Source organism: Phocoena sinus, chromosome 1 (genome assembly GCF_008692025.1).
Source record: "Phocoena sinus isolate mPhoSin1 chromosome 1, mPhoSin1.pri, whole genome shotgun sequence".
Classification (NCBI taxonomy): Eukaryota; Metazoa; Chordata; class Mammalia; order Artiodactyla; family Phocoenidae; genus Phocoena; species Phocoena sinus.
The window spans coordinates 77,095,635-77,112,997 of record NC_045763.1 but is presented as its reverse complement, the minus strand read 5'-3'; the positions used below and the strand labels follow the sequence as shown (position 1 = coordinate 77,112,997).

Here is a 17,363-nt window from a genome sequence, read left to right as displayed (position 1 = left end):
ATTAATCTTTTCCCTTGAAATCTTGCTTATACTTCTAAAATGCATACTAAGTTTTATTAATACTGTAGCAAAGGCAAACTTTAGTATAATTCTGATTTTTTAAAATTCTTAAATTTTAAATTAGTGCTGTAATGTTTTTCTATACAGACATCATGCAATATTGAATTTTGAGGAAGGATCAACAGAAATGATGAAGGAAACTGTGATATTGTTAGACTTTGGAATCACAAAACATTAAATAATTGTGTTTACGTAGTAAAGAATTTGTTTTTATGCCATGTAAGATCCTATAAGATTCCACTGGGACTAACCTCACTCAAAAGCAGTTTACAATTTTTACATTTAGTAAAGAGTTTGACAGACTTTTCAGTTTTATATCCATATCTGATTACTCTTGTCAGATATGCTGTGACTACTAGAATCATAAAAAAAAAAAAAAGCAACTAGGCCTAGAACCCAGCGCTTGCCTGTTAATTACTGTTATCTGGCAAGATTTACGTAACTTTCCTAGTCATATGGTTAATGAACTTTGATTTAGAACTGGGTGACTTGGCAAACTTCCTGTAAAGATATAATAATACTTGGACTGTTAAGTGTAAATAAAGGCCTGAATGAATGTGAATTTACCATATTCACCTATACTAAACAACCTCTTATTCACCATATTTTTGAATATGAAGGTATGTAGAGAGGAGAACAAATTTTATATAATATTTTGTTAGCATGATTTATAACTTTTAAATATTTAAATATATGGTATTTGTTCCATACTGTACCATTAGTACATAGATGTCAGGGATGAATCCCTTGGCCTTATTTTCTGCCATGTTCTCTCCACTTTCTGCTGTAGTCCTTCATGGTTGCTTCCTGTTCCCCAGCATGCCCAGCTCTTTTTGTATACTGGAGTCTTTGCCCTTGTTGTTTCCCCTTCCTGGAATGCCTTTTCTCTTTTGCTGCCTGGTAGAATCTCTCCCATGCTTCAAAACTCAATTCAAATATTTTTTCCCTTGGGAGCCTACCTGATCAGTTGATCTTTTCCTCTTCTGTGATCCCACAGACACTTTTAATTATATAGATTATATCACCTACAACAGTGAGATTTTGAAAACAAGCTCTGATTATGTTATTTCCATTTACTTTATGATAAAGTCCAAAATCCTTAGTGAGACTTGTAAGGTCCCCACCCCATTAAAATCCACATACTTAATTCTTCAGCCACATCTCTCACTCTGATCAGACTAGTCTACCTGAGAATCTCCTCCCCAACTTTTTGCACATGTTGTTCTCTTTGCCTTGGACATTATTTTCTACCCTCTTGGTGAATCTCTACTCACCTCTTAAGTTTTAGCTAAAATTTTACTTTCTTAGAGAGACTTTCCACGACCCTTAGATTAGGTTAGTTCTTCATGATTTAAGTACCCAAAGCACTCTATACACTAAAATGGTGTATCTGGTGCTGTCTTTTCCATTAGATTTCATGAATATGCTTACCTTGTTCAGTTATATTTCTGTTAATCAAGCATGTGTCAGGTATTTCAAAGGCATTTGCTAAATATTTCTTTTGATAGAATGAATGCAAGGATAAATTCAAGCCTTCATTTTGAGAGAAACCTTCTCACCCACCTCACTCTTTCTGTGTCTATATAATGCCAGACATGGAGTGGGCACTCAATGATATCATTATATTTCATTTCCATAAACATGTTTTCTTTATTTATAACTTATTTGCAATGGAATGCTCAGAATTTTTCAGGTAAAGTTATTCCAATTATATCCTTTTAAATACTTGACTATTTTCTATAAATACCTTGTTGAATATTCAGAAAGTTTTTCAGACCTCCTGGTGAATCCTTCTCAAACACGTTTGTTTTTTCCTCCTACTGTGCCTGATCTACAAAATTTGGAGACTTCTCCCCATCTAGGCCTCTGTTTAGCTCCTTTCTCTCCTTAAGGTGATCTCATCCAGTCTTTTTGGCTGATGACTCTCAGACTTGATGTGTATGTACTGGAAATTCCAGATTGATATGACCTAATTATCTTCTTGACATCCTTATTGGCATGGCTGTTAAGTATCTTAAACGTGACATGTCCTAAACAGAGTTTAAGTATTTTTTTATTTCTTGACAATAACACATTCTTATTCCCTTAGAAAGAAATGGATGATCTTTGGTCACAGTAAACAGTAACAGCAGATCAGATGTTATACCCATCCCAGCGGATCAGTGACAACTTCCTACTAGGACTTACACCTTTAAAAGCCAGCCCAGCAGCAACAGCCTAACTTCAATGACTATACTCTGGGCTATAGGTCAGTCAATCCCTAAATGCTCCCACTTGTGATATTCCACCATTTCCTGAACTACTTGCTCTTGGAAAGCCCAAATGATAGTGGTTTGTTTTCTTCAGAGGCTTCACCTGGAAACAAAGCTCTTTTTTGCTTAACAAACACAAGAGTCCAATTTTGCTTTCACTTGTTTAATGGAGGCCTCTTCATTTTACACCCTTCAATCATGATACTTTCCCAGTTTTCTTCATCCCATTATGGAATCATCATCTTTGATTCTTCTCTTTAGCTTGCATAGCACATCTTACATATCAGTAACTTCTGGCAACCGTACCTTCAAAATTTGTTCTGAATCTATCCAGTAGAGCATAATGGTTAAGTGTATGAATTGAAGCCAAACTACCAGCTTTTCTACTTACTACACAAGTCACTTAAGCTTTTTGTACTTTAACATCATAACAGTACCTAATAACAGTACCTACTTCATATGATTAGTGGGAGGATGAAATAAACCAATGCACACAAAGTACAGAGAACAGTGCCTGGCACATAATAAATGTCATATACACATTAACTATTATCATTGTGATTACCACACTCATCCAAGCTACTATTATCTCTGCAATAACCTCTTAATTAGTGTACCTGCTTCCACCATTGTCTGGCCAAAATCCAATTTCCTCGTGGTAGCTAGAATGATCTATTTAGAAAATCAACTTTATTAAAGTATAATTTACATACAAAAATGTATCCATTTTCAGCATACATTTCTGTAAATTTTGAAAACTTATACACCCATGTAACTATAATCACAGTCAAGGTATAGAACATTTCCATTATGTCAAATAGTTCCCTAGTATCCCCTTTTAGTCAGTTCTCCTTTCCCAACCACATACCTGGGCAACCACTAATCTAATTTCTGCCAGTGTATTAGTTTATACTTACTAGAATTTCATAAATGGAATTGTACATTATGTTTTTTGGTGTTTTGTTTGTTTTGTTTTTGGTGTCTGGTTACTTTCAGTCAGCATGTTTTTGAGATTCATCCATATTGTTGCATATTGTTCACTACTATTTATTGTTGAATAGAATTTCACTGGATGAATAAACTACAATTTGCTTATCCATTTACCAGTAGAAGAACATTTATTTTTTCCTCCTACTTTTTGGTTATTATGAATAAGACTGCAATAAACTTTTGTGTAAACTCTGAGTGGACAATAAAAAAATTGTTTAAAGTATTTGACTTTTATTAATAACACATTTTTAACAAGTCTTTTAGTGCACATGTGCACATATTATTTTGGGGTATATAATTAGGAGTGGCATTTCTGGGTCATTGGGTATACATATGTTCAACTAGAGTAGATAATGCTCAAGGGTTTTTTGAAGTTTATTGCCCATATTTGATGAAAGATATGAATCTACATATCCAAGAAGATCAAACCTTAAATAGAATAAATTCAGAGATTTATGCTGAGAAACATACAAGAAATTTTTCAATAAGATTAAGAGCTGATTTCTCATCAGAAACCACAAAAGCCAGAAGGCAGTGGGATGATTTAATCAAAATGATGAAAGAAGAAAACCTGCTGATTAAGAATTCTATATATCAGCAGTCCCCAACCTTTTTGGCACCGGGGACTGGTTTTGTGGAAGACAAGTTTTCCACAGACAGTGGGAGGGGATGGTTCAGGCGGTAATGTGAGCAATGGTTCAGGCTGTAATGTGAGCGAGGGGTGTGTGGCAGATGAAGCTTTGCTTCCTCGCCTCATGCTGTGCAGGCCCAGTTCCTAACAGGACGAGGACCAGTACCAGTCCATGGCCCAGGGGTTGGGGACCCCTGCTATATAGGGCAAAAGTATCCTGAGGAAGTGGAAACAACCCAAATGTCCATCAACTGATGAATAGATAAACAAAATGTGATTTAGCCACACAGTGGAATATTATTCAGCCATAAAAAGTAATGAAGTACTGTTATATGCTATAACATAAATGAACTTTAAAACCACTATGCCAAGTTAAAGAATCTAGACACAAAGGCCATGTATTTTATGATTCCATTTATATGAAATGTCTAGCATAAGTAAATCCATGGTGATAGAAAGTAGCCTAGTCATTACCAGGGGCTTAGGGGAGGGGAGAAGAAATAGGAAGTGATTACTTAATGGGTGTAGGATTTCTTTCTGGGGTGATGAAATGTTCTAGTGTTAGATAATGATGATGGTTGCACAACATTGTGAATGTACTAAAAGACATTGAATTGGATTAGTTGCATTCTACATTATAAAAAATCAATTGAAAAGAATATGTCTTCAGTGGTAGGATTTTTAAGACCATGGCACCTGGAGTTAATTCTAGCAACAAAGTTTTTCTAATCTCAAATATTACCACATGGCTGCCTACTTAATGTATAGTTAAGGCTTTACACTTTAAAATATTTAAACTGGTAAATTTATATTATGTGAATTTTAACTCAATTTTTAAAATTAATGATAGTATTCAATTATAAATTAAAGAATAAAATAAATATTTCTGAGTCCATGTGATATGAATAAAAATAGGGGGAAAGGAGAAAGGATAAATCTCATTTAAAGCATTGCAATGAATAAATATAGAAAGAATGAAAAAATGGAAATCACCATTAGAACATCATGGTAATATTATTGCAGGCAAACCTGTCTTTTCACGTGCTTATTTATTTACCACCTGTATATCTTCTTTGGTGATCTATTTCTGAATAGATCTGTTCAGATTCTATTGCCCACTTTTTACTGAGTTGTTTATATTTTTAATGTTGAGTTATAAGTTCTTTATTGGATATGTTAAAATATTTTTTTCCCCAGGGTATCTTTTTCAGAGCAAAATTTTTCATTTTTTTAAAGTTGAGTATCAAATTTTTTTAATAGATCATGCTTTTGGTTCATATCTAAAAACTCATCTCCAAACCAAAGGTGTATAGATTTTCTAATTGCTTTTCTACTAGAAATTTTATAGTTTTATATTTAGATCTATGATCCATTTTTGAGAATTTTTGTATGAGGTCTTAGATATGTATTACAAATATTATTACTTTTTTTGCCTATGGATGTCCAATTTTTTCATCATTATAGATGAATTGGTACTTTCTCATTTAAATTGCCTTTTCATTTTTTGTCAAAAATCAGTTGACTATATTTGTGTAGGTCTATTTCTGGACCCTTTATTCTGTTACACTTATCTATGTGTCTATCTTTTTACCAATACCACACACTCCTTTGATTACTGTAGTTTTATTGATTGATTGGTTGACTGTGGATCAGTTCCTTTTCTCCCTCTAGCTTTATTGAGGCATGATTGGCAAACAGAGTTGTAAGAGATATTCATTTATTCATTTAAAAAATCTAAAATCTAAATATATTGTATATATAAATTTAAATTGTGTAATTTAATATATATATGTTAATTAGATATATTTATATATTGTAACCTGATTGCCATTGTAGCAATAATTAGCACCTCTATTATGTTATATAATTATTCTTTGTCTTTAGTAGTTGGAATAATTAAATTCTAGACTCTTAGCAAGTTTGATGATTATAATACAATATTCACTATACTGCATGTTAGATCTCTGGGGTTTTTTTACTACTTGTTGTAAGTTTTTACCCTTAAACAACATCTGTCCTGTCCCCCTAACACCATCCCTTAATAACCACAATTTTATTCTCTGTTTTTACAGTTTTGGCTTGTTTAAATTCCACATATAAGTGATATCATACAGTACTTGTCATTCTCTGATTTATCTCACTTAGCATAATATTCTCATGGTCCATCCATGTTGTTACAAATGACAAGATAGTTCTAGTTTTATTTTTTTGAGGAAATTCCCTTTTCTCCACAACCTTGCCAACAGTTATTATTTGTATACTTTTTGCTGATAGTCATTCTGACAGGTGTGAGGTGATATCTCATAGTGGTTTTGATTTGCATTTTTCCAGTGATTAGCAGTGTTGGTCATCTTTTCATGTGCCTGTTGACCACTTGAATATATTCTTTGGAAAACATGTCTATTCAGGTTTTATGCCCATTTTTAAATTGGATTGTTTTTTTGATATTGAGTTGTAGAGCTGTTTATATATTTTGGTTATTAACTCCTCATTGGTCATATCACTTGCAAATATTTTTCTCTCATTCAATGGTTGTCTTTTCATTTGCTCAGGAGTTTCTTTTGCTGTGCAAAAGCTTTTAAGCTTAGTTAGGTCCCATTTGTTTACTTTTGCTTTTTTTGCTTTTTTTAGGAGACAGATCTAAAAAAAAATAATTGCTGAAATTTTTGTCAAAGAGTATTCTGCCCCTATTCTCTTCTAGGAGTTTCATAGTTTCAGGCTTTATTACATTCAGATCTTTAATCCATTTTGAGTTTATTTTTGGATATGATGTTCTAATCTCATTCTTTTACAGATAGCTGTCCAGTTTTCCCAGCACCACTTATTGAAGAGATTGTCTTTTCTCCACTGTATGTTCTTGTCCCCTTTGTTATAGATTAATTGACCATAAGTGTGTGGGTTTATTTTGGGGCTCTCTATTATGTTCTATTGATCTATGTATCTGTTTTTGTGCAATACCATTCTGTTTTGATTACTGTAGCTTTGTAGTATAGTCAGAAGTAAGGGAGCATGATACCTCCAGCTTTGTTCTCTTTTCTCAAGATTTCTTTGAAATTTCAGGGTCTTTTGTGGTTCCATATAAATTTTAGGATTATTTGTTCTAGTTCTGTGAAAAATATCGTGGTATTTTGATAGGGATTGCATTAAACCTGTATATGCTTTGAGTAGTATGGACATTTTAACAATGCTAATACTTCCAATCCATGAACACAGGATATCATCTTCAATTTCCTTCATCAGTGTTTAATAGTTTTCAGAGTATTAGTCTTTCACCTCCTTGATTAAATTTACTTCTAAATATTCTATTCTTTAAAAAAATTTTTATTGAAGTATAGTTGATTTACAATGTTGTGTTTCTATTCTTCTTGATGCAATTTTAAATGGGATTTTTTTTTTGCTTTCTTTTTCAAGGATAATTTTCTTTATTTCTTCTTCAGATGTTTCATTCTTAGTGTATAGAAATGCAACTGATTTCTGTATGTTTATTTTGTATCCTGCAACTTGACTGAAATTTTTGATTAGTGCCAACAGTTTTTGGTTGAGTCTTTGGGATTTTCTATGTACAGAATCATATCATCTGCAAATAACAACAGTTTTACTTCTTTCTTCCTGATTTTGATACATTTTATTTATTTTGTCAAATTGCTCTAGCTAAGACTTCCAGTAAAATATTGAATAAGAGTGGGCATCCTTGTTTTGTTCTTGATCTTAGGGGAAAAGCTTCCCATTTTTCTCCATTGAGTATAAATATTAGGTGTAGGTTTCTCATACATGGCCTTATTATATTGAGGTATGTTCCTTCTATACTCAGTCTGCTGAGTGTTTTTATCGTGAAAGAATGTTGTATTTTGTCAAATGCTTTTTCTGCATCTATTGAGATAATCATGTGATTTTTATCTTTCATTTTACCAATGTGATATATTACATTTATTGATTAATGTGTGTTAAACCATCCTTGTATACCAGGGATAGATCTCACTTTGTCGTGATTAATAATCCTTTTTATGTGTTCTTGAATTGGGTTTGCTAATATTTTGGGAATTTTTGCAATCTATATTAATCAGGGATATTGGTCTGTAGTTTTCATTTCTTGTGGTATCCTTATCTGTCTTTGGTGTCAGTATAATGCTGGCCTCATAGAGTGAGTTTGGAAGTATTCCCTCTTCCTCAATTTTTTGGAAGAGTTTGAGAAGGATTGGTGTTAATTCTTTGAATGTTTGGAAGAATTAATCAGTGAAGCCATCTGGTCCTGGAGTTTTCTGTGTTGGGAGGTTGATTACTGATTTAATCTCTTTACTAGTTATCATTCTGTTCAAATTTTCTATTTCTTCCTGATTCAGTCTTGGCAGGTTATGTGCTTTTAGAATTTTATCTAATTTGGTGGCATATAATTGTTCATAATAGTCTCTTTGAGCCTATGAATTTCTATAGTATCAGTTTTCATGTTTTCTTTTTCATTTCTAATTTTATATGTGTTTTCTCTCTCTTTTTTTCTCAGTCTAGCTAAAGGTTTGTCAATTTTGTTTATCTTTTTGAAGAACAAGCTCCTGCTTTTATTAATTCTTTCTGTTGTTTTACTGGTCTCTATTTCATTTATTTCCATTCTGATCTTTATGACTTCCTTTTTTTCTGCTAATGTTGGGCTTAATTTGTTCTTCTTTTTCTTGTTTCTTGAAATGTAAAGTTAGGTTGTTTATTTGAGATCTTTCTAATTCTTAATATTATATGTATTTATTGCTATAAACTTTCCTTTCAGAATTGCTTTTGCTGCATCTCATAATTTTGATATGTTTTATTTCCATTTTCATTTGTTTTGAGATAATTTTTTATTTCTCTATTGATTTCTTCTTTTACCCATTGGTTGTTCAGAAGGGTATTGTTTAATTTCCACATATTTGTGGGTTTTCCAGCTTTCCTCTTGTTGATAACTTCTAGTTTCATACCATTGTGGTCAGAAAATATAGTTGGTATGATTTCAGTCTTCTTAAATTTGCAAAGATTTGTTTTGTGTTCTATCACATGTTCTATCTTGACAATGTTCTGTGTGCACTCAAGGAGAATGTATCAATATATTCTACTGCTGTTGGGTGGAATGTTCTATATATGTCTGTTAAGTCCATTTGTTCTGGAGTATGGTTCAATTTCAATGTTTCTTTGTTCATTTTCTGTTTGGATGGTCTATTCATTGCTGACAGTGGGGTTTTGAAGTGTCCGACTATTGTATTGTCCTATTATTGTATTGTTGTCTCTTTCTCCCTTTAGATCTGTTAGTATTTTCTTAATATCTTTTAGTACTCTGATACTGGGTGCATATATATTTACAATTCTTGTATTTCATGATGTTTTGACCCTTTTACTATTGTATAATGACCTTCTTTGTTTCTTATTACCATTTTTGGCTTGAAGTCTATTTTGTCTGATATAATTTTGGCTATACTCACCTTCATTTTGCTTGCACTTTAAAAGATATCCTCTTTAATCTCTTCTCTTTAAGCCTATAAGTATCTTTAGAGCTGAAATGAGTCTCTTGGAGGCAGCATATAGTTGGTCTTATTTTTTTTATTCATCCAGCCACTCTGTGCCTTTTGATTGGTGAATTCAATCCACTTATATTTAGAGTGATTATTGATATGTAAGGACTTACTATTGTGATTATGTTGCTTACTTCTGATTTTGTAAAATTGTGATATATCATGATGATTTAAAATATGTATGTTTTGTGAAAGAATTCCCCTCATCTAGTTAACTAACACATCCATTACCTCATATACTTATCTTTTTGTGTGTGAGAAATTTATGTTGTACACTCTTAGCAAATTCCAGTTACACAACAGTGTTATTTATTATATTTATAATGTTATATATTAGATCCTCAGACCCTGTTCATTTTATAGCTGAAAATTTGTACCCTTCTACCTGCCTTTCCATATTTACCACACTTCCCACCCCCCCACCAGCTCCTGGCAACCACTTTTCTACTCTCTGTTTCTATGACTTTGACTTTTAAAAATTTAGATTCCACATATAAGTAATACCATGCAGTATTTGTCTTTCTCTGGCTGGCTTATTTCACTTAGCATAATGCCCTCAGGGTCCATCTGTGTTGTCACAAATGACAGCATTTCATCCTTTCTCATGACTGAATAATATCCATTGTACATACCTTCCACATCTTCTTTATCCATTCATCTGTTGACACACACGTTGTTTATATATCTTGGTTATTATGAATAATGCTGCAATGAACATGGTGGTACATATATCTTTTTGAGTTAATGTTTTCATTTCCTTTGGATAAATACCCAGAAGTGGAATTGCTGGATCATATGACAATTCTATATTTAATTTTTTGAGGAAATTCCATACTGGTTCCATAGTGTCTGCGCCACCCTCAACAGTTCACAAGGGCTCCCTTTTATCCATGTCACTGCCAACACTTCTTATCCCTTGTCTTTTTGATGATAGCATTCTAACAGGTATGGGATGTTATCTTATTGTGGTTTTGATTTGCATTTCCCTGGTAGTTAGTGATGTTGAGCACTTTTTCACATACCTGTTGGTCATTCGTATGTCTTCTTTTGAAAATGTCTATTCAGTTCCTCTACTCATTTTTAAATTGAATTTTTTCTATTGATCTATATGGCTTATTTATATATTTTGGATGTTAACCCCTTATCAAATATATGATTTACAAATATTTTCTCCCACTCAGTAGTTTTGTTTTTTTTTTTTCCACTCAGAAGTTTGACCTTTCATTTTGCTGATGGTTTCCTTTGCTCTGCAGAGACTTTTCGGTTTGACATAGTTCCACTTGTTTATTTTTGCTTTTACTGCCTTTGCTTTTGGTGTCAAATCCAAAACATCACTACAACTACCAATATTAAAGAACTTCCTATATTTTATTCTGGTTTTATAGTTTCAGGTCTTAACTTAAGTCTTTAATTTATTTTGTGTTGATTTTTATGTATGGTGAAAGACAGTCATCCAGTTTCATTCTTTTGCATGTGGCTGTCCAGTTTTCCCAACACCATTTATTGAAGAGACTATCCTCTCCCCATTTTATATTCTTGGCCTCATTGTCATAAATTAATTGAACATATATCCATGGGTTTATTTGGGGTCCTTCTATTCATTGCTTTGATCTATGTGTCTGTTTTTATGCCAGTGCCAAACTGTTTTGATTACTATAGCTTTGAATGTAGTTTGAAGTCAGAAAATGTGATCTCTCCAGATTTGTTCTTCTTTCTCAAGATTGCTTTGGTTATTTGGGGTCTTTTTGTGGTTCATACAAATTTTAGAACTTTCCCCTCCTATTTCTGGTAAAAAAAAAATGCCACTGGAATTTTGATAGGGATTGTACTGAATTGCTTTGGGTAGTATGAACATTTTAACTATATTAATTCTTCCAGTCCATTAGCATGGAATATTTTTCCATTTATTTGTGTCTTCTTCAATTTCATCAATGTCTTATAGTTTTCAGTCTACTGTTGTTTTATATTGTAGTAGGTCTTGAAATCAGACAATGTGAGTCCTCCAACTTTCTTATTTTTCAGAAAAAAGAAATTGGTTACTCTAGTTACTTGCAATTTCCACATAAGTTTTAGGATTGTCTTCTCACTTTCTACCAAAAAACCTGGTGAGATTTTGTCAAACTTACTGGTAATTTTTAGGAAAATTATCATCTTAGCAATATTGAGTCTTCTGGCATAAATATGATTTAGTGCTCTATTTATTTAGGTCTTCTCTAACTTCTCGTAGCATGTTTTGTAGTTTGCAGTGTACAAGATTTTTTTACAGTTGTTATATTATTTCTGTATTTCATATTTTGATATTGTTATAAATGGCATTTTTAAAGTTTTTCAAGTTTTTTGCTAGTGTATAGAAGTATGATTGATATTTTTGAAAATTGTTATTGTATAATGCAACCTTGCTAAAATCACATACTAGTTTTATAGCTGTTTTGTAGAAGACGTTGGATTTTCCACGTAGATGATCATGTCATTTGCAAGCAAAGAGACTTTTACTTCTTTTCTAGTCTCAATTACTTCTATTTCTTTTCTCAGGTTATTGCACTACTAGAATCTCCAGAGGAATATTGAATAGAAGAGGGAAGGTTGATTTGAATTGCCAAATCAACATTACTATAAGTGAAAATCCATACTGATGTTTTTATAAACCTTCCAGATGATTTTAATATTTACCCAGTATGGAGATATATTAACATACACAAATTTCATTACTGTTGAGATATACTAATGTGCTTCACTGTCTCCTCATGCACTTGGTTTCAGTTCCTTGGACATGCCAAGTTTATTACCATATTAGAAATAGGGGTAATGTTTGATATAGGGAGCCACAAGATGAGCAGGAATCACGCTCGGTTTCTTGCTTTTGTTTCTGTCATCATGTTAGCATCCATCTTCCAGACTGACTTTCTCCACAAATCAAGAACCTTGGCTGCTGACAGTTCTAGGTTCATGTCTTTCCAGCTTCACCACCTGAGATAAAAGAGCTTATTATCACCTACCTCAGCTTAAACAAACATGGCAAGGGACTCTGGTTGCATTGGCTTAAGCCATGTGCTCACCCGCTGAACCAATCTGTGTGGCCAGGGTGTTAGGACTTTGTGACTGGCATGTCCAGTGTTAGGTGCCATGGCAAGGGAGGAAAGGTCCTAAATCACTCGTTGAGGCTACATGTTAGAGTAGGGAATGTTAGAGTAGGGAATGAGGCAAGGGGAGCAATGGTGCTCCATAAGGAAAGTGAGTGATAACAACATGGCCAAGTGTTAAATCACTGGGAACTTAGGCATTTCCTTGGTTTATGTCTTATACAGTTCTCAAGAGGTTCTTTCATGATGTTTCATGTATGAGATGTTAATACTTATTATTTTGAGGATATGAAGTAGAATAAGCTCAAAAGAAGTGTTATACTGTTCAGTACTCAGTCATGTCCATCCCTGCCAGGCCTTTCTTGTCAGCTTAACAGACCTTCCTTGGTTGAGTGTACTGGCACTGCTGGACCTCTGCTGATGGTCTCTCTTTTAGCATCTTTTATAGGTTTCCCTACCTCATGGAGGGCTAAGAACTTTGCTTCCACACAAGGAATATTTGAAATGTTAGATTCCGGAGGATATGCACACAATAGCACTTAATAAATATTTGTCATATTGAATTGAACCTGAAGAAATGAATTTACCAATGGGAAGTAGATAATGAAGGAGGGGAAGAGGGAGTCCAAGGTAAGCCATAGGGGAGCTTTGCACAGGCAGGTAAGCTTGAACACAGTGTTCTAAAAATCACTTCAAGTAAATAGCTGCTTTATACCTGCATGAACCTGCAAGACATTTTCTATGACAGCAACCAGGTGAAGAGTTTATTAGCATCTCCCCTTCACTGGGCCACATTCTGTTGCCAAGAATACTGATGCTACCCTCCACTTGAACTGTAGTAAACAACAATTTACCACTCATATTTTAGGAATGTGAATGTTGCAACAACAAAATACTCATTGACAGACATTAATCACTTTCTAGCCAAGAAGGATAAAAACTACACAGAAATGGGCTTCCCTGGTGGTGCAGTGGTTGAGAGTCCACCTGCCGATGCAGGGGACACGGGTTCGTGCCCCAGTCCAGGAGGATCCCACATGCCGCGGAGTGGCTGGGCCCATGAGCCATGGCTGCTGAGCCTGCACGTCTGGAGCCTGTGCTCCGCAACGGGAGAGGCCACACAGTGAGAGGCCCACGTACCATAAAAAAAAAACCAAAAAAATAAACAAAAAAACCTACACAGAAACAATAGAACTCAAATGACAGATGGGACTGAGGGGTGTTCAGGACCTCATTGAGACACCTGTGATCATGCTGTAGACAGGCTTTCCTAATTAATTTCTCAAAGTAAACTAAAGCAAGCACATATAACCTTTGTATTCCCAGTGCCTAACACTGCATTGGCAGAGTTAAAAACTGATTTGGTAATGAAGGCTTTCTTCTTACCATCTGGTTGTAATTAAATGACTAATTTGTCTTTCCCTCAACACCAGATTATAAATTCTGTGAGGGCCGGGATCACATTTGACTTGTTTACCCTCATTGCTCAAGATCCAGTGCACATAAGTAGATGCTTAGCAAATATTGTTGACATGAAAATGAAATGATAGGAAATCAGGAGAGAACAGAATGATTGAGCTTCTACTGTGTGCCACGCATTTTGATAGGTGCTTATGCATTACAGTAGGTACCTCACTTTTATTCCCCATGACAACTCTGGTAGATATAAATTAATATCATAATTTTACAGTTAAAACTGGGAAGGACAGGGCTTCCCTGGTGGCGCAGTGGTTGGGAGTCCGCCTGCAGATGCAGGGAGCGCGGGTTCGTGCCCCGGTCCGGGGGGATCCCGCGTGCCGCGGAGCGGCTGGGCCCGTGGGCCGTGGCCTTTGGGCCTGCGCGTCCGGAGCCTGTGCTCCGCAGTGGGAGAGGCCGCAGCGGTGAGAGGCCCGCATACAGAAAAAAAAAAAAAAAAAAACTGGGAAGGACAACTTAGAGTGTTGAGTATTAACTATTTGCTGGGCCCTATGCTAGGAAATTTACATATATTATCCATATGTAGCTCTTCAAAACACCCTGGAGTATTTTTCTCCATATCTTACAAATTTACAGAAAAAAACTGGCATGTAGTTAATAAAAATGATGCTAATATTTAGATCCATATCTTCTGATTACAAATTGAGTACAAATAATTAAATGTTCACTGAATGAATTAAGGGATTAGTGATTCTTATTAATTAATTTATTGATTCATAGATATTTATTTGCCCATAAAACTCTTATGAAGAGCAACTTTGCCAGTAGCACTTATTGTAAACAAAAATAATTTTAAGATCATTTTTCACCTGAAAAATCAAAATTTGTGCTTGAAAATCTCTTCTAAAATTTACATCCTCCTCTACTTACAGCTTGTATCACATTTAAATTATCTCTGACATAATTATTAAATCATAATCCAAGAAAACTCTTCATAAGATCTTTAAATAATACACTCAAGTATTTAAGAAGTCTCATTTTTATATATATCTTGTTGAAACTCATTTTATCTCCGTTTTTAATGGAAAATGCAATAAAAAGATTTTTAATATCTTATCCCTTATTTTACTGAATAGAATCCTGCCTTTATGTTCAGCGTTATTCTGTAAATAAATCTGGACTTTTAAAGACTAATTTTAATAGCAACAATACTATTTGTAACATACTTTTTCTTTTCTTGGCCTTAGGAAAATATTCTAATAATTTAACTATGAAATTACATACCCTTTCATTTCCCAGATCCACACCCTAAAGCCTTCCTTATTTTTTATTTATCTCACCAGTTAGCCTCCTTTAGTGACATTTACTGACAGCTCATTCCTTTTCCTACTTTTCTGTTATAAGGTCTTACTTTTCAGTGGAGGTCACAGTTTTGAAAGCTGTGGCCACAAATGCTTTTACAGTCCTTTGGATGAGCTAAATCAAAAGGGCAATGAAACGGACACATTTTGCAACCAGACGGCTCTGTAATCCACAATTAATTTTCTAATTTCTGCATGAAAATTAAAAAGATATAGTTTGATTACAGAATGTATTTCATATATATGCAAGCACTTAAAACCTTTCTAATTTTGTATGCAAGGCCTAAACCAATCTCAAGAATTAATGTCAGATTTAGAGCAGAATCTTGAAATATTGCTAATCAATTTTAAAATGTAAATGAATTAGTCATTTGGAGAATGCAAATTAAAATGGCAAAATACCACTACATTAAAATAACTACCACTACATTAAAATAACTCAGTGAAACAGACAATTTTCTAGGAAAATACAAATTATCACAATAGAATCAGTCATAGGAAACCTGAATAGACCAAGAATTAACTTTTACTCAATTAATCAATAAGAAAAAGGTACTCCACTTGAGAAAATGAGTTAATGACATACTTTTTTGTCAGGTTGACAAAAATTTTAAAAGGACAGTAATATCTACTTTTGGTGATAGCTTAGGGAGGCAAATACTGTCATATACAGTTGATAATAAAAAGAATTGCTAATACTTTCTTATGAATAAATTGCCAATGTTAATCAAAAAAGGGAAAATGTTTTTTCTTTTGGTCTCTGAAAATTTTCTTTTAGAAATTCTTCTAACCAACTAAAGATGTAAATTAAGATTTTGCTATAGGCGTGTTAATCATAAAGAACATTATTTTAAAAGAGTGAAAAATTGGAAAGATTCTAGATTTCCTTGTATAAATTTTATTACATGAATATATGATCATTAAAAATGAACTGATATTTCAATATGTTAATGATAGAATGTTGAACTTAAAAGCTCTTATTATACTCTAAGGAATCAACAAAATACAACTACACACAACAATATAGAGGGTTCTCACAAAGATATTTCACTAAAAGAAGTCAATCACAAAAAAATATGTATTATATTATTCCACCTATATAAAGTATATAAACAGGTAAAAACAATTTATGCTGTTAGAAATCAAGATAATGTTTAACTTTTGGGAAGATTATGACTGGAGGAGAACAGAAAGGGGTCCCTGGGGATGATAGTAATGTTCTTTTCTGAATATTGGTCCTGATTGCATGGGTGTGTTTGTGAAAATTCTTCTAGCAAATGACAGAAGCCAAGGTTTTCATGTACTAAGCTCTAAAGAGGAGCCAGAAAAGATATAAATAAGATATTATGTAACATAAATACTTTAAATAACCCTCCTTGGCCTGATTCTAAATCCGCATACAAAAGGATGTTGATAAAATAACCAGTTCATTCTTCCCTTATCTCTTCATTCATTCAACAGTTAATTATTGAGAATTTCCTGTGTGCCAAGTCCACTTCTAGTTAATGAAGTGAGGAAAACCATTAGGTCACTGGTCTCATGGAATTTATATTCCAGCTGGGAAGATAAACAATAAACATTGTAACATTCCATTGAAAATTAATATGTATCACTTAGTGTTAAAAGCTATACAGAGATTAATCCTTTGTCAGTTGCTTCATTTGCAAATATTTTCTCCCATTTTGAGGGTTGTCTTTTCATCTTGATTATGGTTTCCTTGGCTGTATAAAAGCTTTTAAGTTTCATTACGTCCATTTGTTTATTTTTATTTTTATTTCCATTACTCTAGGAGGTGGGTCAGAAAGGATCTTGCTGTGATTTATGTCATAAAGTGTTCTGCCTATGTTTTCCTCTCAGAGTTTTATAGTGTCTGGCCTTACATTTAGGTGTTTAATCCATTTTGAGTTTATTTTTGTGTATGGTGTTAGGGAGTGTCCTAATTTCATTCTTTTACATGTAGCTGCCCAGTTTTCCCAGCACCACTTATTGAAGAGGCTGTCTTTTCTCCATTGTATGTTCTTGCCTCCTTTGTAAAGCAGCCC

At 33.6% G+C, this 17,363-nt stretch overlaps 1 protein-coding gene across 1 annotated transcript in view; it reads right to left on the bottom strand.

The window, feature by feature from the left end:
- LOC116759361 (calcium-activated chloride channel regulator 1-like) overlaps positions 1-17,363 on the bottom strand; it is a gene marked incomplete at its 3' end in the record, with an annotated part of 89,845 nt that overhangs the window by 40,951 nt on the left and 31,531 nt on the right.